The sequence below is a fragment of the Cupressus sempervirens genome, chromosome 4 (assembly GCF_028749045.1).
Source record: "Cupressus sempervirens isolate cs-2001-9-10 chromosome 4, ASM2874904v1, whole genome shotgun sequence".
NCBI classification, from domain to species: Eukaryota; Viridiplantae; Streptophyta; class Pinopsida; order Cupressales; family Cupressaceae; genus Cupressus; species Cupressus sempervirens.
Genome location: NC_143121.1, coordinates 134,612,114 through 134,638,942, shown reverse-complemented (window position 1 = coordinate 134,638,942; position 26,829 = coordinate 134,612,114).

Genomic DNA, 26,829 nt, shown 5'->3' with positions numbered 1-26,829 from the left:
AAGGCAGTACAGTATAGCCCTATGTGCTATAATACAAACGACAATCAAGCTTTCACCCTATTGAGACCTAGATATTGTTTACTGTTTGGCAACAACCTAGAGGATATGAAACAATAACCTATGTTGTTATCTAAATTGAATTTTTGGAAGAAAAAAAAAATATGTGACATATACTATACTGCCAAAGCTTAGATTTTTGTATAGGAATAAATTATATATGATTTATGTTACATATAGAGGCTATGAACTTAGTGCGTATTCATTAGATGTTATTTAATGGCTATCTAGTGGGTTGAAGACTGAATATAACACGTATTATTACACACACACATATGTATACTCTTCCAGTTTTAAAACATTTAAAATAAGTATGTTATTCAGTAATATAACAACTATAATCTGAACCATGTATTTTAATGCATGCACTATCATTAGAGATGAAGTGGGGCTAGCCCTTGACACTGTTGAGAATGAGGTTTTGGGAACTGCTGCCAAGATAGTGCTAACAAAAGATTCAACAACAATAGATAGTGATGGAACGACTTAGGAGGCTATTGAGAGAAGAGTTAATCAAATGAGGAGCATGATTCAGGTATGCCTTCTTGTCTATGTGTGTGTGTTCTTCGGGCCTTAACATGGACTATTAGTCTTATGTTTTGTAATTAGAGCACTTTAGTTTTATTCTTTATGTTATTTCTCCTTTGTTTGCACCTAGTATCTCATCATGGTTAACACTATCTTTTTTTTATCATTTCAATATATTGGCGAAGAATAACTCATTAGAGAATTGTGCTATTGTCAACCTAGCTTGTAGAATGTATTTGACAATTGAATATTTTCTTTATTTCCAAGTTTTTAAAAAAGATTATGAGAAAGAAAAATTGAATGAGAGGATTGCTAAACTATCTGGGGGAGTTGTAGTTATACAAGTGAAGTTATTGAAATGTGTCTAGTCTTCTGTAGTGTTTCACTGTTAAATACTTCTCTAAGTAATAGATAAATTTTGTCAACAATAAAGTCTTGACTAGTAATTCTTATAAATTGTAATGTCTCTCTCCTGTTTCCAAAATTATTTATGATCTATTCTCAAAACAATTTATTTGTGATATAAATACTTAATTTTCTGATTTACTTATGGTTTGCTGGTGTAGTTTGATTGTTATGGTTTTCTCAATATAGGCAATGCCACACAATATATTTATAGCTAAGCCACTTGTAAATGGATGTAGTGCACTTCCAGATTTATTTAAATACCAAAGTGTGTAATAGAAACTCTTATTATTTTTCTTTGGCAAAGTAAATATTAGAAAGCTTGCCTACCATAACACCACCTAGGTCAAATTATAATTTCTAAAAATTGAAATATGACTAAACAATTCTCGATTCCACTTCACAAATGCATCATTTGATTTATAATCACTTGTAGCAATTAAAATACTATTTTTGATATAGATTTTTAGCATATTTCTCAATCCCCATCTTTAGTTATATGCATCTCTTGTTTGCCTGTAAAGTTGGACTTTGCCCTTCGTTTGTTATGATTTTTGAGTCTATGATATGATAGGTGTTTCTTTGGTTAGTTCCTTTTTATTATTGATCATATTTCCTTTTCTCTGAATTCTTCCAATCAATATTTCTCTTTTCATGATTACCCAAGGATATGTCTCTATGTACAAGTTAAGTTTTATTGTAGTGTCAAGGGAATAGTTGCATATCTTTGGCTTGAAGTGTTAGATGGATAGAAGAGCATTGAATCATTGGCCTTGCATCAAACTCGAGAATTAGCATGGGGAAAAGATGTCATCTATTTCATAGACTGATCAAAGGTAGTATTTTATGATGATTTTTAATGTTTCTTTTGCATATAGTACCCATGTGGTGATACATAACATAATTAATTGTACTTGGCACAAATAGAAATGTCAATTTCACTGCAATTTCTGTCAACAATATATTTGTTGTGCTCACAATCAATGTCCCTTACTAATGTTTTTCATCCTAATTTTTTAGATTAAGGTAAAAGAAGGTTTTGAAGGGGCCCCAAAACCCTTTACATCAAAAAGAAAGATATACCATGAAGCTCTACTAGGTTTTAAATGGACCTGAAACTAGCAGTACAATTAAACCAGGTCAAGCAAGGACCTGAAACCAATAGAAGTGTTCAAAAAAAGAAACCAACGAGGACACTGGAACTAGGAAAAATAAATTGGAAAGGAAGGCACCTAGAGAAAACTCCCAGACTAGGAAAATCACCTAGGATTGCTGATCAAATTTATTCTTCTAGTCACAACTTCCTTAGAAATGTTCTTTCTCTAGCACTTATTCTTGAAGAAGGAGAAACTTAGACTTTTTTTATCTAACAAAATCCTAACAATATCCAAATTATGAATACTGTTCAGCCCCCTAATATACTAAATAATGACTTTCATATCTATTTTTTAGGGGTAAAATCCAAAATAGTTGCCTGCCTACCATTAGCAATATTCTGCATACTTTCTAAATCTCTGGTTTTCTTAGAGGTTCTTCTTCCAAGTTTTTCTAGACGACCAACATCTGGTTCCACCTTGGACTGTCGTTCTACTCTTTTTCCAGATTTGTCCAAAGTAGAAGCAAGGAATTTATCTTGGTTTTTTGGACTTTTTTGCTGCTTCTAGTCTCTACCCCTTTAGTAATAATATCAACTCTTTTTCTTTGGTTTGGTTTATGCTTTGAGTTATCTCCTTTTTCAATCACATCATCTAGGGGGGAGGTTCATCCAAAGGAAGCTCATAATCTACCTAAGATAAAATTTGGAACTCCCTGGACTGAGAAATAGGAAGATCACCCATCTCTGATTGATTTCCAGCTTCAGCCAAGAATTCACCTTCCTCTAGCACGGATTTATCTTCTAAATCTTTCTTTTGATCTTCTATCCTTTTATAAATAACAATTTGTTTTCATAAATCAGCCAGATCATTTATTCTTTGCTCAGGCATTATGGTATTAGATTGAAAACCATATCCTTCTTCCTCAAAGATTGCTTTCTCAAATGAAGGCTCTTTATCCACCTTAGCATGTGATGATATAGAATCATCTTTGGATTTCCATACTTTCTTTTTCTGGATCTTGGTCTTTTTCCCATCTAGAACACTGTTCAGATGCTTTTTACTTTTGGAGGGATAGTGTTTAACCAGATGCCCCTATTTCTTACAAGCATAGCAAGAGTTAGGAAAATCTTCAAAAAAAATCTTGAGTCTTTTTACCAAGTTTGGATATTAGTTCCACCTTGTCTAGGAGATGATTTAGGTCAGCCACTTTAACATAAAGATTGGCACTTTGAAGCTTGGTTCTGGAAACCGTATCATTATCCAGTGCCACTAATTCACCAAAATAATTGGCAATACCTTTGAAAATGTCCTCATGCCATAATTCTAATGGGAGACCAGGAAGTCTAGCCCAAATGGGGGTGGTTAAGAAAAAAGAATCTGAAAGATCCATGTTAGGCTCCCATTTTCGAATTGTGAGAGAACATTTACCAAAAGATCATGGTCCCCCACAAAGAACCATATTCATATCTTCAATGCAATTGAAAACAAAAGAGAAGAATCCATTCAAAATTGGGGCAATATCAACTTCTCCTCGAATAATCCATTTCCTTTTAACCATTTTTCTAAGAGATTCAAGAACTGGTCTTGCTCCTAAAAATTTACCCACTAGGGTGAAATCCATGGAGGACACAGAAAAATCAAGTAAAGGCTCTAGAATAAAAAAATTGAAACTCACCTTTCTCCCAGCAAGACTTAGTAGTCACTGGCAGGAAAAGAGGTTTTCCTGTAGGTTTCTTTCCAGAAAGAGAAGACCAAGGTTTCGGCCCTTCTGAAAACATTTTCTTATTTGAATTAGTAACATCTTTCTTCTTTCTGAGATCCTATCTCGTCCCATGAAAAGAATCCAAAGGGTGGACACGAACCCCACAAAAAGGACCAGATTCACACATCTTCTTTCCAATATGCACTCTAGCCAGAGAGTCTGACCTGAAATTCTTCTCAGAACCCCCAACAGATCCTCCAAGGATAGAACATCCTGCCAGATTCTCTCTTATCAGTTTCACACCTGCTTGCGAACCATATATTTGAAATTTTGATTGAGCACAAGAAGGAATAGAACCACATAATTTCTTTCCATTATTTGTCCCAACCTTCTTCTTAGAACCCCTTCCAGCGCTTGGAGGGTTGGATCCTCTTGCCAGAAACTCTCTAACTAGATTCTCGCCTACCACACAAAAAGGACTAGATTCATGCATCTTCTTTCCAATATCCATGTCGGCCAAAGAATCTGACCCAAAATTTTTCTCAGAACCCCCAATAGATCTTCCAAGGATAGCACATCCTTCTAGATTCTCGTTGACTAGTTTCCTACCTACCTGCGAACCAAATATTTGAAATTTTGATTGAGCACAAAAAAGATCAGATTCACACAAGATCTTTCCATTATCCACTTCGGCCAAGGATACAGTCCCAACATTCTTCTCAAAACCCCATCCAGCATCTGGAGGCTCGGTTCCTCCTGCCAAATTCTCTCCAACCAATTTCCTACCTACCAGCAATCTAGCCAATTCAAATTTTGAAAGAGCAATCCTAGAATCCTCCTCCATTCTAGTTGCCCAACATTCTTTTTTTAAAAAATTTTCATCCTAATTGTATAAACTTGTATAAGTCTTTTCTTGTGAACCATATTGAATTAAATGATGCTTTTCCTTGAATATGGTTGTTATGATGGGACTAATGCTTCATGCAAAAGGTCAACATTTAATTGAAAAGTCATAATATAAAGAGGCTCTTGAAATACTTTCCATGGGAGAGGTATCTAGTGCATTGGCAAGCATTTGCAAGACAAGCATTTCCAGTGAACATAGATGTTGCATAGACAAGCATTTCTAGTAAACATAGATGTTGTAGTTGGTGTCCCTTTCCATTTGGCTTGCCCTTCTCAATGTGATTGTAGCATCTAATGTAATAGTAATAAGTTGTAATTGAACTAAAAATTTATTTATATGCTTGTGACAGATGACTAATTCAGTTACAATAACCATGATTGAAGTTTCTTGTTGCAGTCTAGGAAAATTTGCACTAACCTACTTTGGCATTGTTTGAAGGTTGACAGATGGGGAAGTCATGGATGTACAAACTTTTTGCAATGACTTTATTCATCTGGTTCACAACATTGGAGACTTTTTATATGATGATTTATTGTCAATCATGTCCATTTTCTACCAAACAATTCATATTCTACAAATTTGAAATGTTGGAACTTTTGTGGATGTGCAAGCCATTGGATCATACTATAGGGAGGATGATGAACTTATTCTCAACAGTCAAACTTAGGCAAGTGATACAAATTATATAATCTTAACATATGGTTGTCAAAATTTTGTATTTCCTAAATGATTTCCTTTTAGCATATAACTTGTTGTGCATAGTTTCCAAGTTCACTTATTGTAACAGGCATCTTAATGAAGAAGCATATTAGTTACTGTCGGTGTTTATGACAGTTTGATTAGTTACTGTCGATGTTTTTTAGGCATTCTATGAAATAGTTCATCTTGACATAATGGGTGTTGCACACATTGCATAATATTGTTATATTTTATTATTTTATTTTATCATGTAATGTTCCACCTAGATGGACGTGGAACATGTAAAGATTCCCAAGGAATATTCTTGATGATTTGTATTGTAACATTGTGATAATATTTTATGTAATTATATAATATTCGAAAAAAGAATTAAATGCCCAATATTAAATGTGGGGTTAGTGGGTTAGGTAGCACATGGTTTTAGCACATGGTTTATGTAATACCACTTGGTAGTTTTGTGGGACTTGCTACTATATAAGCAACCACAAGGGTAGTTTTTGTAGAGAAAAGTGTAAGAAAGGCAAGAGTCGAGCAGGACAAGGCTTGACAGGTTAGCCAAGGGAGCAGTTGTGAAGATTGGAAGCATGGCATGGGATGTGTGGATTCATGCTTGTTCACATAGTTTTCTCAGTTGTGGCTATGGCCATGAAGGCTTCCATGGTTGTATGGAAATGGTATTTTTTCTAAATAATATATGGTGATGGATGCTTTTGGAGGCTGGGTTTTTCCCTCAATGAGGGTTTCCTAGGGTATATCTTGTGTCACAATTTTGTGGGTATGTTGTCTATTCTCTTGCATGTGGATTTTAATTCCATATTTATTTCAGATCAATTATGGGTTATGTGGAAATGGTTATATTCTTTGTTGCCAAGTTTCCTTACAAGTGGTATTAGAGCTATGGTTTTATTATTTGTAACCCTAGATTGAATCCATGGGAATGCATGAGAGGATAAAAGAAAGGGCAAGATATATGAATGATTTATTGCAAATCTGAGGGTTTTGGATTTGCTATTATGATGGGATGTTAAAAGATTTGGGCATGTGAAATTGTTGGAGAAAAGAATTTTTTGGATGTTTCATTTAAAATGAGGGTTTTGAGAGGTAGCAAGCAAAAATGGCCTCCTAGGTAAAAATAGATCTCAGCACTAGATCGGGGTTGACATTTTCATAAATTTTGATATATAATATGTCCTAGTTTGGCCATGTTAAGAGGAAATGAAAGAGTTTTTCAGTTTTAGCCCATGATGGCCGTCAAATTTAATCTCATCAGAATTTTTGTCATAGGAAAAAAAGAGAGAGTGAAAAATTGCACTAAAAATGGTAAAATGGCTGTCTTAGTAAAACAACCATGACTTTCTATCATATCGGATTTCAGAGTTCTTATAGGTGTTGGAAAGCTAATTCAGAGCACTACAACATGGTGTACGTTTGGTTCTATGATTTTCACATTTTGTGAAGTCTTAAGAGCCCTAAAGGAAAATGTTGTTTATTTTGACCACAAATTAGGGCATAACTTGGGCATACAAAGTCAGACTTTCAACTTTGAGTAGTCAACGAAAAGCTCTTGGAGAGCTCTACACATTGGTTTAGATTTGGTGTAGGTTTGACATGGTTTATTTGTTGATATATTTATCTAAATAGTTTATAGATATATTTTGACTATGGTAACATTGTGAGTTTATGGTATTGGAGATTTAAGATTTGATGTCATTGTATACTCGATTCATTATTCATATTGGTCTCATGATGATATGGTTATCAATGTTTGGTTTGGATATGTATGATGACTTGTTGGATCTATAAGTTTTGCAATGTTGTAAGTGGTCTATACTTACAAGTTGCATTTATAGCTTGGTTATGGGTTGTCTTTTCCCATTGATCTTTCATTATTGATGCATATTCAGATTGGTGGCTTGGATTTGGGTTGTCTATGCCCTAAGTCACATGATTTGTTTATTTTTTCTTCATGTAGAAGGGATGAGATGTTGTTACCAGGTACAGTCATGGTGGAAGATTGTGGTTGACTATTTTATGTTGATAGGTTGGACACATTGAGAGCCAGATGCTTGGTTCATGGATGTGATCATGGTGTCATGGATTTTGGCATGACATGATTGGATATACAAGTACATCTTTCATGTTTATTAGTTTGGATTTTTTGATTTAGTTATGGTGGTATATCTTCTTGGTTGAGGATCATGGTTATTTGGTTTCTTTTGAGAAGCTCATGATGTACACTTTGAGTTCTTTGATGGTTTGATGTCTTGGTTGATTCTCATTGTTAGAGGATGGGTTTTCATCATTGTGTCATGGATAGCTTGGATACACGGTTTAGTGGGAGCTCGCGACAGTGATGAGGTGATAGTGTAGGATTAGTTCCTAGTTTGGTTTGGATCTTCATGTAGGAGATGGATTTAATGATGCCATAGGTGACTTGGTACCATGGTTGAGTGGGATTTGTTGGCATTGATATATTTATTGAGTGTTTGTAGATGTTGGAGGTTTGTCTTTGATCCTGTTTCTATAGAAGCATCTTTGACATTTGTATGGTGCACTTGGTCATCTTCATGGTGTGTGTAGATGGTTAGATCTTGAGGACTCATAGAATTCTTGGTTATCTTCATGGTGTGTGGAGATGGTTCTTCCTGGTATGTGGAGATGGTTTTCTTCATGGTGTATGGAGATGGTTGCATCTTGAGGACTCACAGGGTTCTTGGAAAAGGTGTGGTTTATGCTTTTATTTGGCATGTTATCCTTTGTATGAGGATGGTTTCATTATTATGTCATGGTATAATCTTGATACACATTTAGAGTTGTGACATTTTATGGTATGTTCATGTGGAGCATGTTACCTCTTTTGGTTGAGATGGTTAAATCATTTGTCATGTTTATGTTCCTGAGGCCATGGTTGGAACTTTGACATTGATCTTGGTTTAGTTTCTTGGTATTGAGTACACTGATCATAAGCTGGATACTTCATGATATTTCTATGTTGTATTTGGAGTTGGCATGGATTGATTGGTTATAGGTGCTCATGGATACTTAGAGATAGTGGTGATGATGATTTCTCTTGGATTAGAGAAGTATTTGTTGGGACAGTTGATGGTTTCAATAGGAAGTTCGAGGGGCAGTCACCTGATATGGACTTGAGAGGAGATTGTTCTTAGATGAGTCTTGGTTGGAGACTTGGGTATCTTGATGAGCATTCTCATCCCCCACTCTTGGTCTACTTGGCAGTTTTCTCCTTGAGAGGTATAGCCCATTGTTTTTCTTAGGTACATTATATTTATGCTTATCTTTCATGGATATGGATCTTGAGCTATGGTACATGAGTTAGTTCTAGAGGGTTCATTTGAGAGATGGTTTAGCATTGGTTATCTTCATGTGCATATGTAGTTATGTTGGTTGAGTTTGGGAGATGGTTTTATATTGCGCATTTTCCTTGGTTTAAGAATGGTTTATGAGTTTGATCTTCTTGTGAGAGGCTTACATCCACGATTAGTTATATGGTATGGTTTGTGTGTTGTTCAGGCTTCTTGTTGGGGTTTTATGGAGGAGATCATACTTGCACAATTTACATCTAGAGGTGTGTGTAGAAGGACATGATATAGGTTATGACTTGCATGGTTTCTTTGGTCATGGTTATCTTTCTAGATGTTCGGTTTCACTTACATTGGATTTGAGATTGGTTAGATATTGTGATCACTAGTTTGTGCTCATGTATGTCATGTGAGAGATGGCATGGTTATTACTTTATCTCTTTCCTCTGTTGGTTGTGGAAAACTTGGGAGAGCATTGGAGACTTGTTATGAGAGTTGTTCTTGTAGGATATCAGTTTATGTATTGTGGATGTCCTTGAGACTACATAGATTCACTTCTTTGACATGTTGTGAGTGGATTGGTTATAGATTTGACATTATCTTTTGTAGTGGGAGCTTCTTGGTATATATGTGGCAGGTATTGTTCTTGAGGCTTGTGATTACAAGTTATAGATTGGATATGTTGGTGATATGAGATTCACTTGTTATACATTTGAGGTATGGATAGTTGGATGGGTTTGGCACTTGTTGTGGGTGCTATTTCAGCTATGGATATTTTGACAACTATGGATACATGTGATTACCTTTGGATCAGGTTTTTTGTGCTTGAAATTTCAGTTGGTATAGGATTTTATGATCTTCTAATGCAACAGGTTGGGTGGTTTTCTCTTTGGATGGCTTCTATGTATGTCCAGTGGTAGTGGCATAATAGAAGGTGAGATCATTCATGTTCGAGATGCTGGATAATTTGATTTTGTTGTGGGTAATAGGATGGAGCACTTGGTGTATTTTGATCCATGATAGTGGATGTGTTGGGAGGGATTGGTCCTTTGTTCATTTATGTGGCTATGGATTGACCCTATGCAATGTATACAACAAGTGGGAGATTGTTGAGATAATGGGTGTTGCACACATTGCATAATATTTTTATATTTTATTATTTTATTTTATCATGTAATGTTCCACCTATATGGGCGTGCAACATGAAAGATTCCCATGGAATATTCTTGATGAGTTGTACTGTAACATTGTGATAATATTTTGTGTAATTAATTAATATTGGGAAAAAGAATTAAATGCCCAATATTAAATGTGGGGTCAGTGGGTTAGGTAGCACATGGTTTATGTAATATGTCATTTCCCCTTTTAAAATAATTAAAAAAGAAAATCTTTGCTAAGGCAGGCAAGCCCAAGAAAGTGAAGTTTCGGAAAAAGGGGGTTAATCTTTGGAAACCGTTGGACTAATAAATGAAAATTATTATTAAAATAAGTTTTATTAACCTCTCTTGGATGTGAGTTACAATTATGCCCTCTTTTAAGGGGTTTGGAGGCATTTTGGGCTCATTCCAAAACTTGATTTTTGCTCATTCTTTGTTATTCTTCAGAGGCTGCCAAACCTGTGGAGAAGGAGACCCAAGAACGGGAGTTTGCAGGTTTCTAGGGAGACCCAAGAATGGGATTTTTTAGGTTTCCAAGAAGGCTAAGGATGGGATTTTGAAGCCATTCCATGTGCATGCTCATACAGAGTTTGCCTTTGTTCTGAACAGTGCAGATTTGTGAGTTTTCGGGTGTGTTTTTATATGAGTTTGGTGTTTACAGTTGAGTATTTCATATCACTTTGGGTTGCTGCTGTATATCAGACTTTTAAATGTTAAAATAGAGCTGAATATATATATTGGGACGTGATTAAACTTCTGAGATAGATTATTAGTGTTTTTGTGTTGTTTTCGGGCATATTTTGTGCTATTTCGGGAGCCCGATGAGCATAGTTTTGGTCTTACATTTTCGAGCTGTCGTGTAAAGGCTATACGGATCTAGAAATGTCCATTTGTAGGCTTTTATCCTGCTGAAAGTTCTGTAAAAATTTCTATTTTCAAATTTATTAATAATTTGTGAAGTTGTGAAGCTTTTAGCACTATTTTCAGCATACCCGATTTGGGGTTTCTTGAGGAATTTGGTGGATCTTTGGGATATTAGTTGTTTGATTTTAAAGATCTGATTTGAGGCTTGAAATACCATGAAAAATCAGAAAAGGGACATTTCAATGGTATCAGAGCCATGATCTTGCCAGCCTGAGGGTTTGTAGAAGTTGCAGGTCAATTTTGACAACTACCCAGATCTTGCATTTCAGTTTTTAGAACTACCCAAATCTTGCATGCCATAATTTATGGTTGCATGTTGCTTCTAATCATATGCATGTCAAAATTTATGGTTTCATGCTACTTCAAATCATTTTCATGTTATTTCTTGGTGAATTTGGTGGTTGTAGAAGTTTGCATTTCAGTTTTGACAAGTACCCAGATCTTGCATGTCAGTTTTGACAACTACCTAGATCTTGCATGTCATAATTTGGTGGTTGCATGTTGCTTCTAATTAGTTTCATGTCAAAATATATGGTTTCATGCTACTTCTAATCATTTTCATGTTAGTTCTTGATGAATTTGGTGGTTGTAGAAGTTTGCATGTTAGTTTTGACAACTACCCAGATCTTGCATGTCAGTTCTGACAACTACCCAGATCTTGCATGTCATAATTTGGTGGTTGCATGTTTCTTCTAATCAGTTTCATGTCCAAATCTATGGTTTCATGCTACTTCTAATCATTTTCATGTTAGTTCTTGGTGTTTGAAGAAGTTATATCCTATTGGGGTTACACTCTACTTTATCCAGAATGGACAGGTATAGTACAGAGTCTCAGAGGAAACGATCTTGGATAATTGATAGCCAGAGTCAAAATAGTAGAAAGGATGGTTATTTAGACATTCAAAATAAACTTATGAAAATAAGCCATGACATGTCTAAATAGTTGGTTGAGCACCACCGTATAATGAATGACATGTTATCTGACCCAGCTAAGGTGGATAAGTTGACTGGATTTCTATTTCGCAAATTTTCTCACAGGACAGATGACACAATTCCCAAGAACTTGCATGAGGAGTTTGAGAAACTAGCTGATATCCAGGTAGAGGTCTCAGATTCTACTCTTCCATAGGAGGTGGTGGGAAAGGATATTACACAGATTGATAGTAATGGTCAACTTGATACTCAAATTGAGACAATTGTTTACAGGTCATCAAAGGGTGATGCCACAGGTATTCAGGATGGTATAGTTACAACAGGCAGTGACTATAGTGTAGTGGGTTTAGATGATGATTATGAGGATGTTGTTGTGTAGGATGGTGAGATACCTAGTAGAGATGAGCAGACATTGAGCATTCATGACTTTGCTAAGAAAGAGTACCAGACACAGTTAGATACTTCATCACATGAGGTTGAGGCTGGTAGTACTTCACATGATTTGTCCAGCCAGCTGAAGGTGAACAAAGATAGTAGTGTGACTTCATTATCTCATCATGACAGGTATGTGGAGTTAGTTGGTATTGGTCATATTACTCAGGTGAGGAGTTTGCTTGAGTTACCAGTTGATTCTAGTTTACGGATATGGACTCAAGATTGTTATATTGGCATTTGGGATTCAGTTGACTGTAAATCTTTAACACTTTTTGGTAGCAGTGATTGTTTGGGTGCTATCATGGATTTGATTAGCAGATTGCATGGTGTTGTCTTTTCTTGTGCCAGGAGCTTATCTAATGTTGGTATTAGTTTTTATACACCGGTGTTGGGCTTTGTTCATATATCCAGTTGACCATACTTGCTGGAATATGTTGGATGATATTTCATATTTGGCAGTGTGTACAGATGAGTCCCAAGATCATATTGGCATTGATGACATCCAGAAGGATGTAGTGGGCAGTTTTGAAGACTTAGTTTCCTTGGGTACAGAGGAGTTGGACAGCAGTGCTAATGTTTTTGATACTACGTATGTTGATATGAGCTTTAGATTTGATTCACCAGGTATGGATTGTAATACTCTAGAGACTAGTGACTTTGAGGATACTCCTTTAGACAGTACATCAGAGGAGGTTTGTATGAGGCAGTCAAGCCAGTGCCATCATGTGTCTAATCAGTTAAGAGTTAGTGACCGAGACATTGCTATCACTTGCCAGCATTTTGATGCTGCTCGTCAGTTGTTAGCAATTTATGGATGGGGTTCTCCTACTAGTGATGAGCAGGAAGGCAGTTATCTTTCCTTGACAAAGATCCACTCTTTATGGGAGGCTATTCAGATTTTGAGACAAAATTATATGCAGTTGGTAGCCGACAGAGATTATCTTATGGAGTGGGGCAGTACAGCATATGATGCATTGTTGGCCAAGGAAGATGAGGTGAGTGAGCTTACTGAGCAGCTTGAGGTGACTTCTGAGATTCTTGAGAGTACACAGTTGGCTCTCAAGGAGTCATAGTTTCATTTGGCTAAGGTGACCATGGAGTTAGAGTGACTACAGTCTTTACCTGATTCTATATAGTCACAAGCTGTGGTGTTTGGTGATCCGAGGATGTCCATGGCCAAGATTCTTAGAGACAGTGGAGATGGGGATGCATCCATCCTTGATACTAACATTGGCATATCAGGTTCATTCCCACTAGAGTCAGGTTCAATTGAGCTGGGTGCTGTAGAAAATTTTTGTGGTGTGCCTGACATGGGGGTGACCTCTAGTACTAATGGCACGAAGACTAGAGATGTTGTATCAAAGACCATGTGTGATGTTGGTGAGCTGATAGTTGGCATGGTTCCTACTAGTAATACTACTCCCTTTGCAATGTCTTCAGAGGTAGTAGTCAGATCCAACTTGGTTAATGATCGATTGCAATTAGTTACATCTGGATCGCAGTCTGAGCCACTGACTGAGATTGGTGCATTCTATCAGCATTACACTGTGAGGTATGCTCATCTATCTACCTTTGATGACCATGTTGATGAGATGATGATACAGAGATGTACTTTGGTTCCTAGTGCTTATCATCAGTTATGGGATAGTTTGATGCCTCGGGATGAGAGTTGTGATGGGCATGACATGGTGATAGGTCCTGCAATTGACAGGTTGATAATACATGACTTAGAGCAGGATTTTTGGAGTGATGCTTTAGCAGGTGTTGTTATTGATTCTACTCCTTTGGCTATGACATCTCTTGACTTAGCTGGTGATCAGTCACAGTGGGTTGTATCACTTCTTCATGGTGAGCTGTTGACTGAGGTTGGTTTTTTTTATCAACATTATATTGCAAGGTATGTACATCAGTTAGCATTTGATCCTTGTGCTGAGGAGTTGATGGTAGACAAATTTGGTTTGGATTCCATTTCTTACTCTTTATCTTGTAATGTCTTTTCACCATCAGCAGTGTATGGGAGTTATGGTTATGAGATAGTGGCTGATGATTTGCAGAGTTGTGTTGACTACAGGAGTTGTACAGTGTGTGGATTCTCCATACTTGGTATTGTTTCATTCGAGAGGGTTCACCATTGTTGTAGAGTTGGATTGTACATTCCATATAGGCTAGTGGGATGCGTTGATGGTATTTACTGTGTTGGTAGTTTGATTTGTCCACTTTACTTGGGTTCTAATGTTCTAAGAGTTTGTGTCTCATGGGTTTTTGATTGTGGTAGTGGTGATTTTGGAGTTTGGTTGAGATATAATTGTCAATTTGATTATGGATTCCTCTTGGTCATATTGCAGAGGATATTGCAGGAGCCTGTGTTAATTGGTAGTAGTATAGTTCATGACTACATTTGGGATCTAGGTGGATTGATTGGTTTATTGTTCAGCCATTGCTTGAGGACAAGCAATGATTGGGAGGGGAGGACTTGTCATGTCCCCTTTTCAAATAATTAAAAAAGAAAATCTTTGCTAAGGCAGGCAAGCCCAAGAAAGTGAAGTTTCAGAAAAAGGGGGTTAATCTTTGGAAACCGTTGGACTAATAAATGAAAATTATTATTAAAATAAGTTTCATTAACCTCTCTTGGACGTGAGTTACAGTTATGCCCTCTTTTAAGGGGTTTGGAGGCATTTTGGGCTCATTCCAGAACTTGATTTTTGCTCATTCTTTGTTATTCTTCAGAGGCTGCCAAACCTATGGAGAAGGAGACCCAAGAATGGGAGTTTGCAGGTTTCTAGGGAGACCCAAGAATGGGATTTTTCAAATTTCCAAGAAGGCTAAGGATGGGAGTTTGAAGCCATTCCATGTGCATGCTCATATAGAGTTTGCCTTTGTGCTGAACAGTGCAGATTTGTGAGTTTTCGGGTGTGTTTTTGTATGAGTTTGGTGTTTACAGTTGAGTATTTCATATCACTTTGGGTTGCTGCTGTATATCAGACTTTTAAATGTTAAAATAGAGCTGAATATATATATTGGGACTTGATTAAACTTCTGAGATAGATTATTAGTGTTTTTGTGGTGTTTTCGGGCATATTTTGTGCTATTTCGGGAGCCCGATGAGCATAGTTTTGGTCCTACATTTTTGAGCTGTTGTGTAAAGGCTATACGGATCTGGAAATTTCCATTTGTAGGATTTTATACTGCTGAAAGTTCTGTAAAAATTTCCATTTTCAGATTTATTAATAATTTGTGAAGTTGTGAAGCTTTTAGCACTATTTTTAGCATACCCGATTTGGGGTTTCTTGAGAAATTTGGTGGATCTTTGGAATATTAGTTGTTTGATTTTAAAGATCTGATTTGAGGCTTGAAATACCATGAAAAATCAGAAAAGGGACATTTCATAATACCACTTGGTGGTTTTGTGGGACTTGCTACTATATAAGCAGCCACAAGGGTAGTTTTTGTAGAGAAAAGTGTGAGAAAGGCAAGAGTCGAGCGAGACAAGGCTTGACAGGTTAGCCAAGGGAGCATTTGTGAAGATTGGAAGCATGGCATGGGATGTGTGGATTCATGCTTGTTCACATAGTTTGCTCAGTTGTGGCTATGGCCATGAAGGCTTCCATGGTTGTACGACAATGGTATTTTTACTGAATAATATATGGTGATGAATGCTTTTGGAGGCTGGAGGGTTTCCCAAGGTATATCTTGTGTCACAATTTTGTGGGTATGTTGTCTATTCTCTTGCATGTGGATTTAATTCTGTGTTTATTTTGGATTAGTTATGGGTTATGTCGAAATGGTTATATTCTTTGTTGCCAAGTTTTCTTACAGTTCACATGCCTTGCATATGATATGGCATTTTGCATGCATCCCGCACTCTCTCATCTAACTAATGATGGATTATGGAGAGTGATCTGAAACCATGATGCCAAAAAACACATACAATCAAATCCAAAATAAACTTGCACTACAAATGGATAGTGGAAATCTGGTATTCTTGATTTTGCATGCATGTCTACCAGGACAAACACAACTTAAACATATATATTTATATGTATGAATTAGATGTACCAATAATTTTAACCTCTAAAACTGTTTAACTTAAATCAATCACATACATCTAAAACATCAAATTAACATGAAAGCAAAGACATGCATGAAAATAGATAACATAAGATTTGATCACCTAGAAACCCTCCAAAATGAGAAGGTAAAATTGGGGTGGGGATGACACCCATAACTTATCACTACAACAATATGTAACTAGTTAAGGTTACAAAATTTGACTATCATCAATGATCTATCCTATGAAAGGCCTACCTTGTTAAAGGCTCTACAGCCTATTAAAAGTGACCTATGTAAAATATTTACAAACATTCACTTAGAATGTCACCTTGTTAAAGGATTTATGACCCTATTAAGGGTTTACAATATGATTGTTAAACCAACCTATCATCATAGGATTTTCATTCTCCTAATACAATGGCTAGAAAGTATAGTAGGATGTGTTGAACTGATAACTTACAATCCTCAATTGTTGATTTCAAATCCTTGTTCTATCCACTCAAATCTGATCCTTCTTGATTTGATATAACTTTTTTCATAGTGTTGATACTTAGTTCTGATCAACTTGATTATTTAATGTTGTTCCTCTTCTAAGTCTTTACACCACTTCAAACTTCACTAGCATTCTCTCTTGCATTTTTTGCATTTTTGTACCAGACTCTCTCTTACACACTTGAATTATGGCATTTTGACCTCCTTATAAAGGTTTCAAGACTTAGAGTTAGGTATGAATCTACAATTGAGATTCATTCATCTTTTCCACTCAATTCTTCCTTTCTTTTTTTATTGGTTTCATGTTCTTTCCATTTTCCTTATTGGTTGCATGTTGATTGCATAGGGAATGTAATAGATTCAATCTTATCTTTTAGATCCTTCGTGATTCATCTTGGGTCAACTCAAAAATGGTTTACATCTAAGTTTTTGAAGGCACAAACTCTTATGTTGATTCTATGTTACTCAACACTTATTGATTGCTAATGCTCGACACATATAGAAATTTTGTTGTGCTCGGCTCCTATAGTAATTCAATCTTGCTCAACACCTATACTTTACTTGGCATGTATATTGGCTCAACATCAATTGTCACTCGACACTTGAAACTTACTTGGCACTTGAATAACTCAGCCCTTGTTGAACTTGTGGCTCAGCACATACTATAGCTCGACATCTATATTAAACTCAACATCAACTTAAATTTTTTTTAAGTGTGTTGAAACTCAATTATCAAAACTAATCTAAGACCAATGTTATCATGCCCATAGACCAAGTGACTTCCCAATGGATATAAAGGATGATGACAAAGAAGAAGGTAAGGATGAAGAGGATGATGAAGGATCAACTCTTTATGTTACTATTAATTATGAAGAGTATAAGGAGAAAGAAACTAAATAGAAGGAAGATGAAGAGGAGTAAGGTATAGAAGCTACTAAGGAAGATAAGGAAGATTATGGGGTGACTGACCTAGTAAAGATAGTAGTTGCAGTCATTGCTTGACTTCCTCACTCCTTGAGAAAACCCTTGACAACATCAAGTATGGAGGAAACTTCAACAAGTGTAGTTGTGATTAATATAGATACATCAAATGTCCAATCACTCTTTGCCCCAACACAGCTTAGCATATCAATGACAGAAGTGACTTCCAATTCATCAACTAAGCTACAAGTTACTCCTTCATCTGCCGAGTTGAGTTCTTTAGTCATCTCCTCTCTAATTTTGACTTCTATAGTTTTGAGCTCATCCATGGTAAGCACTCCAATTTTGTCTACTTTAGTTTTGGATTCTTCTAGCATCTTTGTAAGTATTCCACCAGTTAGTGCTATAATATTTTATAGTGCAAGCTCGAGTATGTCTACCATTGTTTCCATTTCAAGTATTAAGGCAATAAGTACAAGGACAATTGAACCTAAGGTTCAACCGAGTATAAATTTTTTAAAAGGAAAGGAAATAGAAGATATAGATCTAGATGAGGAAATAGAAATTCCCAAATGGGATTTCTACAATCTTTCTGTAGATCAAATGTACATAGTTGGTGAACTTCTTCAGAAAAATGCCAAGCAACAAAAATTGAGAGAAGAAAGTGACAGAGAATATAAGATATTAGATGAAGTTAAGAACATTTTGACTAAGGCTCTTGGAGTTGAGGTTAATTCTTCTCAACCTATTTTGTTTCAGCTTGAAGAGGCAATTCAAAGTTTTAAAGAGGACACTAAGGGACAAGAAAATTTGATATAAAAACTAGAAAAGAAGTTCAATAATAAAGTGTTGGAGCACATTGCTTAGCAAATTGCTATTAATCAAGTTGAATTATCAACAATTTTGGTCAATCTTGAGGCATATTTTTCTAATGTGTCATCACTTTTTGCTAAGCTATGTGAGGTCACCAAGTATACCAAAGAAGTTAAGGAAAAATTGTAAAAAATTAATATTAATCTTAAGGAAAGTACTCAACAGTTGCAACTTGACCCTAGCTCAAGCTCTGTACATTTTAAGAATTTTAGATATTTGTCAAATATGCAAGAAGAGTTGTTAAGAGAAGAAGCAAGGATCTATTCCAAACTGGTTGATATCCAAAATATGATCCTTCCTATCATGGATTCTATGTAGAAACACATTTTTTATTCAAAAACCTTGATTCATGATAACAACTTCTCTATTTTTGATCACATGATTAAACTCTCAGCAGAAGTACAAATTGCCATTCAAACATGCAAGGTATTGCAAGAGAACTAGGATACAAAATTGGAAACTACTCTCAAGGTACACTTTGAATTTTTATCTCATTTTGGTGTCTCCATGTAAATATGTTAGAATAAATCTTTGGCATTATTGTCAAAAAGGGGGAGAGAGCAGAGTTAAAGGGGGAGATGAGATATGAGAAGAGTAGAGTTATAGGGGGAGATATATATAAGAGAAATGTTGAATGTACATAGTAGATTACTTAGTATGGGGAAGATATATGCTATGGTGTAGATATATTGTATATATCTTATAAAGATCAATTTTGAAAAATCTCAAAAATAGACCAAGCTAGTATCACATGGAAATGAATACAAGGTATTCAGTTTTGGGCTAATAAGTGTTTTTGTCACTAATACCAAAGGGGGAGATTGTTGACATATCAATCAAGTTTGTTATTAGTCATACACACTTATTCAAATTCTGTACAACTACTGAGCTCATTGAACAATTTATAGTGCTTGCCATGTAATTTAGTAGTCACCAAGCTCTATAGTTGCTACTGAGTCCTTTGGACAAACTCTAGTGGTTACTGAGTAGATTTAGTTAGCGTGGAGTTCACTGGTGCAAACTGAGCAATTTAGTACATACCAAGTTTAATAGATATCAAGCAATGTAGTGTCTACTGAGTTCTTGGTTCATGTGATGTGAAGGTAGTGTTGATCAACCCACTCCATGGTAACCAAGTGATTTAGTGTTTGCCAAGTTTCACAATATCTACTGAGTCACCAATGTAGACTGAGTTCAAGACTACATGAAGGTGATCAGTATGGACCAAGCTTCTACATTCACCAAGAGCATGATGATGCTAAGCAATGACAATGGATGTCGAGTATTAGAACTTCACCGAACTAGTCTTTAGAACCCAAGTATCTTCATGTGGGCTGAATTTGTAATATTAGTGTTAACTTGTGTCATGACTGAATTTGTAATTTTGTAAATTGGAATGGTATATATATGTGATTTATTGTATCATATCCAATGTAGTATGGAATGTAATGAATGTGTAATGAAAGTGTAAGAATGTGAATGTATGTAGTAGATAAAGATTTATGAAGGCCATATCATCATAATGACTAGTAGTGAAAAATCTATCACAAAAAGGGGATCAGTACATCAAGGAATGTCTATCAGCAAACTCAATTGCAAATTAGAGATCTACTACTTCATCCTAATAGGTGAACCAGTCAAAATCCTTTACCAAGGTAGACCTAACAATTTTTTATAAATATCTTTACTGAGTGCATACTTCATTTTATATTTGTAAATCCTCTTGCAAGGTGGATCTAGCAGTCCTGTTTGCTCCTAATAGGGTAGATCATCAAAAGGGATCAATGTTAACCTTAATAGGCCAACTGTATACTACAGTACTAAAGTTTGTGGGTATCATCCCTAGCCCAGTTTTACTTTCTATTTGTAATATTTCTAGGTCACCAAATCATTGTGTTCAAGTGTTGTGGATGCATTTATATTTTTAGTTTCTCATGCATGATGTGATTAATTAAATGGTAAATGGTTTATTGGATTAAGAATTGAAATTGGTAAAAGTTTTAGAAGTTACTGATTCACCCCTTCCCTCCTAGTAACTTAGCATAGTCTTGAATATTTCCAACAAAAATAATCCTTCAAAAGGACACCATACAAGGATCAACCTCAAATAAGGATAAATCTAAGTATGTGAACAAGAACCAAGGGATGGTACATGATGGAGTCATTGACAATATTACTCCTAAGCCCGCTAAAGAAGCTTTCAATCTTATAGACAATCTCAAAGCATCTAAAATTTTTGACAAACCTCTTCCTAACAACAAGACATTTGAAAAAAAACTAAAGAAATCATCTTGGGTTACATGCCAAAAATGAGTATGCACACCTCTTGGTGAACCTCTAGACATGGTCTATGAGACCTTGCTACAAAACAAGCTCATTTCTCCATTGGATAAATCTTATCCTTATGACCGACAACCATGACCCCCATAGTGGAATGAAATCATATTTTGCAAATACCATCAGAACAAAGGTCACAAAACTAGAAATTGCATCAACCTATGTCACAAAGTTCAAGACTTAGTTGATGATGGTGACATTGTTGTGGATGGACATAATAAGAACTTGAATCACAAGGCTTTCAATGAACATTTCCTATCTTATGAAAATTTAGAAAACTCAAAACAAAAACCTCATAACAATCAGCTATACTTACTCTAATGATGATGATGTGATCAACATGGTTGAACCTATTGTTTTGAGTATTATGATATTATCACCATCAAGGGAAAACAAGACAACACTAAACCTAAGACACCATTTGTCTTAAGGAGTGATACACCCAATACTTCTAACAATGAACCATCACAATCTTATGCCATTGGTGTTAGATATTCTCATGCCAATATAGTACTCAAAGGCCCAACACCTTCTACTCCTGAGTTAGAACAACCCAAAGAAAAACCCTTGTTGGTCCATCTGGTAAAGGCACAAAAATTGCAACATCTTTTGTGGCTACTAGCTACAGTATTTTTAATCAACTACAACAAACAAGTGCTTAAATAATAATCTTTGAATTGCTAAAAATATCACTTGCTCATAGGAAGATTCTCCAAAAATCCCTCTCTGAGGAAAAAGTACCTCAAGATCTTGATCTTGATAGGTTCCAATCTAGGGTAGGTCATCTGATCTCACCTTACTATATGTCCTTCTCTAAGGAGGATGATAATTCACTAAGTCATCAGCATAACAAACTATTACAAATTGAAGTCATGATGCACTAGAAACATGTATGTCATGTGCTCATTGACAATGGAGTAGGTTTAAACATTGTCTCTTCTTTGATGCCTAAATAATTGGGCTATTTTGAAGAGTTCATTGGTCCCTATCATGAGATAACCACCAAGGCATATGATGAAGTCAAGTGTAAATCTTTAGGTCTTGTTGTGTTACCTCTTTGAGTTGGTCCTATACAAAGTGATGTCACTTGTGAAGTCCTTAACATTCCATTAGCATACAAAATCCTACTAGGGAGACCATGGATACATGAAATGCAATTTGTGCATCAATGCATCAAGTTTTCATTTCACAGCTTTGAAGTCACTATCCCTTCAAATACTAGTTACACCTATAACATGCTAAAATCTACTAAGAGATTTGTACCTACTAATAGGGAATCTATAGATCATCATGATGATAAGATAAAACAAATCAAGTAGTCAATCAAGTTGAAAGAAAATTGGATGGGTGAAGATCACATAGAATCGGTTTTGTCTTTGACATCTCTTCCTAAGTCTCCCCATCATTATGGGAGATTGTGCTGACACCTCAAACTAAATACAATGGTACCTTTTTTAAAGCTATTGTACCTCTAGAGGGGGAAGATGAAAATAGAGCCATTATGGCATAGATTACAAAGAGGAAACTCTAGTTGACCTCACAGAACAATGTCATGAGATTACTCCTAAAGAGTATGGTCCAGGTCTTAAACTCAAGTAATTATTTGGCTACAAGGGGAATGGTCTAATTGGATGCAAAAAAAATGATCTGATTGACCCTATAAAAGTGATAGCTAGAAGATCTTGAGATACATCTGGTCTAGGCTTCAAGAAAATTCCTTTATGCCTAGCAATTAACAAGTTTATACCAGAACCCAAAAGTTCATCTAACCATGAGTTAGAAGCTGAGTTAGATGACCATGAGGATGATATTTACAATAAGTATCCTTATCCTTATCCAATTCTTTTTGATCTTGCTAAACTATTCATGGAACCAGATGACTTTGCACCATGTGTCAGCACTATGGATATTGATAGTAATTCTTTTGACAACACTATCGATTCTCCCCATATCCAAGAAGAAGAAGGAGAGTGTAGTCATGCTTTAGTCATGGAGTAGATTTGTGAAAATACATATGATGAAGGTGAAGTTTTCCCTATCACTATTGGAAAATTCTACAGTTTATCCCCATGTAGCAAAAATTCTTAAGAGTATGATTTTGACTCTCTCTTAGAAGCAACTACAGACAAAGATATAGATCAAGTTCATGGTTATGAAAATTATCTTGAAGTAGGTGAATCATCTAGTATTAGGTTGGATTAATCTCACCCAACTAGTGTCATTGAGTGCTCATTTAGTGATGTTAGAACTCAAGTCATTCAATCACACTCATAGACAAAGTCACTCTAGTTCTTGAATTGATTGTCCAAGCATTCGATGACTATATTATGAGTTCCATCAAACCTGCCACATCTCTTTCACTCACCTATCATGAGCTTATAGACTATAATTCCAATGCATTTAGTGAAGTCCTTACATTCTAGAATGACTATGCTCTTGCCTACTACTTAAATGCTATCGAACCTGTAATGTCTTCCACTAGAGAACAAAGTGTCAACATGACTGAAGATAACATCAAATATCTTAGTCACACCATAAAAAGAAAAGAAATAGAAGGATTGATAGTGAAAACCACATCGTGGCAGTATCAAAACCTAAAATAGTAAAAATAAAAAGACATATACAAAGGTGAAAACCTTTTTGAGGCACCTATAGGTGAGATATTTGATGCACTTCCTAGTCATTTTTAAGTAAGATCATCATTGTTGATAGAACCAACATAGCCAATCAACTTGGGAAAAAGGGAATAGCCTCACATGATATATCTTCCATAGTAACTATCTTTGAAAGAAAAAGAGGAATTCATTGCCTTCTTCCAAGAGAAAAACATAATTTTTTCATGGACATACTTAGACATGCTAGGCTTGGATCCTAATCTCATAATGCATCATTTATCTATTGTACTAAGAGATAAATTAGTCAAAAAAAAACTTATAAAAATGCATCCTCATGTTGCATTACTTGTCAAAGCTAAATTGGAAAAGCTTCTAAAAGTTGGTGTCATCCATGCTATTGATGATGCTGAATGGATTTCCAACATTGTTACAATCTGTAAGCATGAAAAATCTATTAAAGTTTGTACAAATTTCCAAGATTTGAATCTAGCATGTCCAAAGGATGATTTTCCACTCCCTAACATTGATATGATAGTAGGATATGAAATGTACTCACTCATGGATAGTTTTTCTAATTATAACTAGATAAAAATTGTACCCAAAGATTAGGAAAAGACTACTTTCACTTGTGCATGGGGAACCTTATGTTGAAATGTAATGCCATTCAGCCTAAAAAATTGTTGGTGCCATGTATCAAAGGGAATTTACTACAATCTTCCATGATATGATGCATAAGACAATAGGGGACTATGTTGATGATACCTTGGATAAGAGCACAAAATGAAATACTCACCTTCAAGATTTGGGATGCATCCTAGATTGCATGGAGAAATTTTGTCTGAGACTCAACCCCAAGAATATGAATTTGGTGTAACATCTAGGAAATTACTTGGTTAGATTGTGTATCTTGGGACTCATCCTAGATTGTATGGATAAATTCAGTATGAGACTCAACCCCAAGAATGTGCATTTGGTGTAACATCTGGGAAATTACTTGGTTACATTGTGTATCCAGGAGGGATTGAGGTAGATCTAGAGAAAGCTGAAGCAATGATGGACATGCCTCCACCCCGTAACATTAATTAGATGAGAGGCTTATAAGGAAGACTTCAATCCATTCGCAGATTCATCTCACAACTAGCGGATAGGTCACAACCATTTACTAAGACTTTGTATAAAGGTATAAAACAAAACTGGATCCAAGATTGTGATTAGACTCTAACATAGATAAAGCAATACCTAGCCAATCAATCAATCTCAATGCCTCATATCTACTAGAGGCCTCTTATTTTGTACATATTAGCAATAAAGTCATCTCTTGGTATCTTGCTAGCTCAAGAAGACAATGCTAACAAGGAAAGAGCTATCTACTATCTGAGTCACATGCTAATTTCTTATGAAATGAATTATAGGACCATTGAGAAGGCTTTCTTGGTAGTCATATTTGCTTCCCAAAAGTTGAGATACTACATGCTCACTCATACTACATGATTGGTTGCTAAAATTGATCCATTGAAATACTTACTTAGTAAGACAATTCTAATGGGAAGGTCAACTAAATGCGTCATCATATTAAGCAAGTTCAACATTCAGTCTATTCAGAGAAAAGATATCAAAGGAGAAGAAATTGCTGATCAATTAGTAGAAGCACCAATGCAGAGTCTTCTTCCACTAAACATTTACTTCCTTGATGAATCAATTCTAATGCTGACACACCAAACTTGGGTGATGTTCTTTGATAGTTCTTTTACACAATAGGGATCTGATGCTCGGCTCTTATTCATAACACCACATAGGTATTCACTACATAAGGTGTACAAGAATCTATTTCTTTGTACAAAAAATCTTGCAGAATATGAAGTCCCAATTAATGGCATGAAGATTCTAGTTGAATGGAGAGTGGATGAATTAAATATCTTTGGTGATTTATAATATATAATCAACCAGGTCAATGATGAGTATTATATAAAGGATGGAAATTGATACCTTATGAATGCATGGTGGATGACCTAAAGAAATACTATGCTCATATCATTTTTCAACAAATTCTTCAGGTAGACAAGAAAGCTACTAATGCAATGGTTACTCTTGCTTCCATGTTACAGATGGTAGAGAATGATCTTTGACACAAGTTCTTGTTGTAAACATTACTCTACCTTGCCTATAATTCCCTTGAATCTTAGATGATTTATTCTATTGTAGGACACAACTCATCTTTCTACCACCATATGTACTCTTATCTGCATGACCATATAATTTTGGATAATCTAACTTGGAATGAAAAATGTCACCTTATCCGCAATACTTCACAATATGTTATTATTTTTGATGACTTGTTTAGAAGAGATCTTGATAGAACACTCCTTAGGTGTCTAGAACCTAATGAGTCCAAACATAGATTAATTTATGTACATGAGGGCATTTGTGTGTGTCACTCTAATAGCTTGACACTAGCTCGTAAACTTATTAGAACTAGTTACTACTAGCTAAATATGGAGCAAGTGGTAATCAAATATGCTAAGTCCTACAAAAAATGCCAACTCCATGGAAATTAGATTCACATTCCAACTAGGGAGCTAATTCCATCTATCATGGTATGGCCATTACAACAATGGATCTTTGATCTTGTTGGTTAGATTCACCCATCTTCTTCAAATGGACACAAGTTCATCATTACAGCTACATACTACTTCACTTAGTTGGTAGAGGCAGTCCCTCTCTCTATAGAAAATAGAAAAACTATAGCTCTTTTCATTATGAATTACATCAAATGTAGGTATGGTGTACCTTCCTCCAATGGAGGACAATTTAAAAATAAGGATCTCAAGGAGTTGTGCAAAAAGTTTAGTATCATGCAACATTGGTCTTCTATTTACTACCCCTAGGGTAATGGCCAAGTAGAAGCATACAACAAGGTGATCCTTAATATCTTACATCACAGAGTTAAAGAATCTGGAAGGGATTGGCACCTTCAAATTAATCTAGCTTTATGGGCTTACAAAACTAGTATGAGAAATCCAATGGGAACAACACCCTTTGTTCTGGTATATGGAGCAAATGATGTACTTCTAATTAAGGTTGAGATTCCTAATTTTAGAATCTCCATGAGGGACCTCATTAGTAATGATGACTATAGAATATCTCAGCTTCAAGAGCTATAATTGTTAGATGAACATCAACAAGTGGCTATCAGTAGTGTATTTCTAGAAGCTACACTAAGAAAGTTAAGCCATGTGACTTCCAACTAGGTGATCTCATTCTAAGATAAAACCCTAAAATTAAGAAACAACAAGTACAAAGGGGAAGTTTGAAACCAATTGGCTTGGTCCATATATAGTTACTGTAGTGTTTAGATCTAGTGCTTACCAACTATCTAC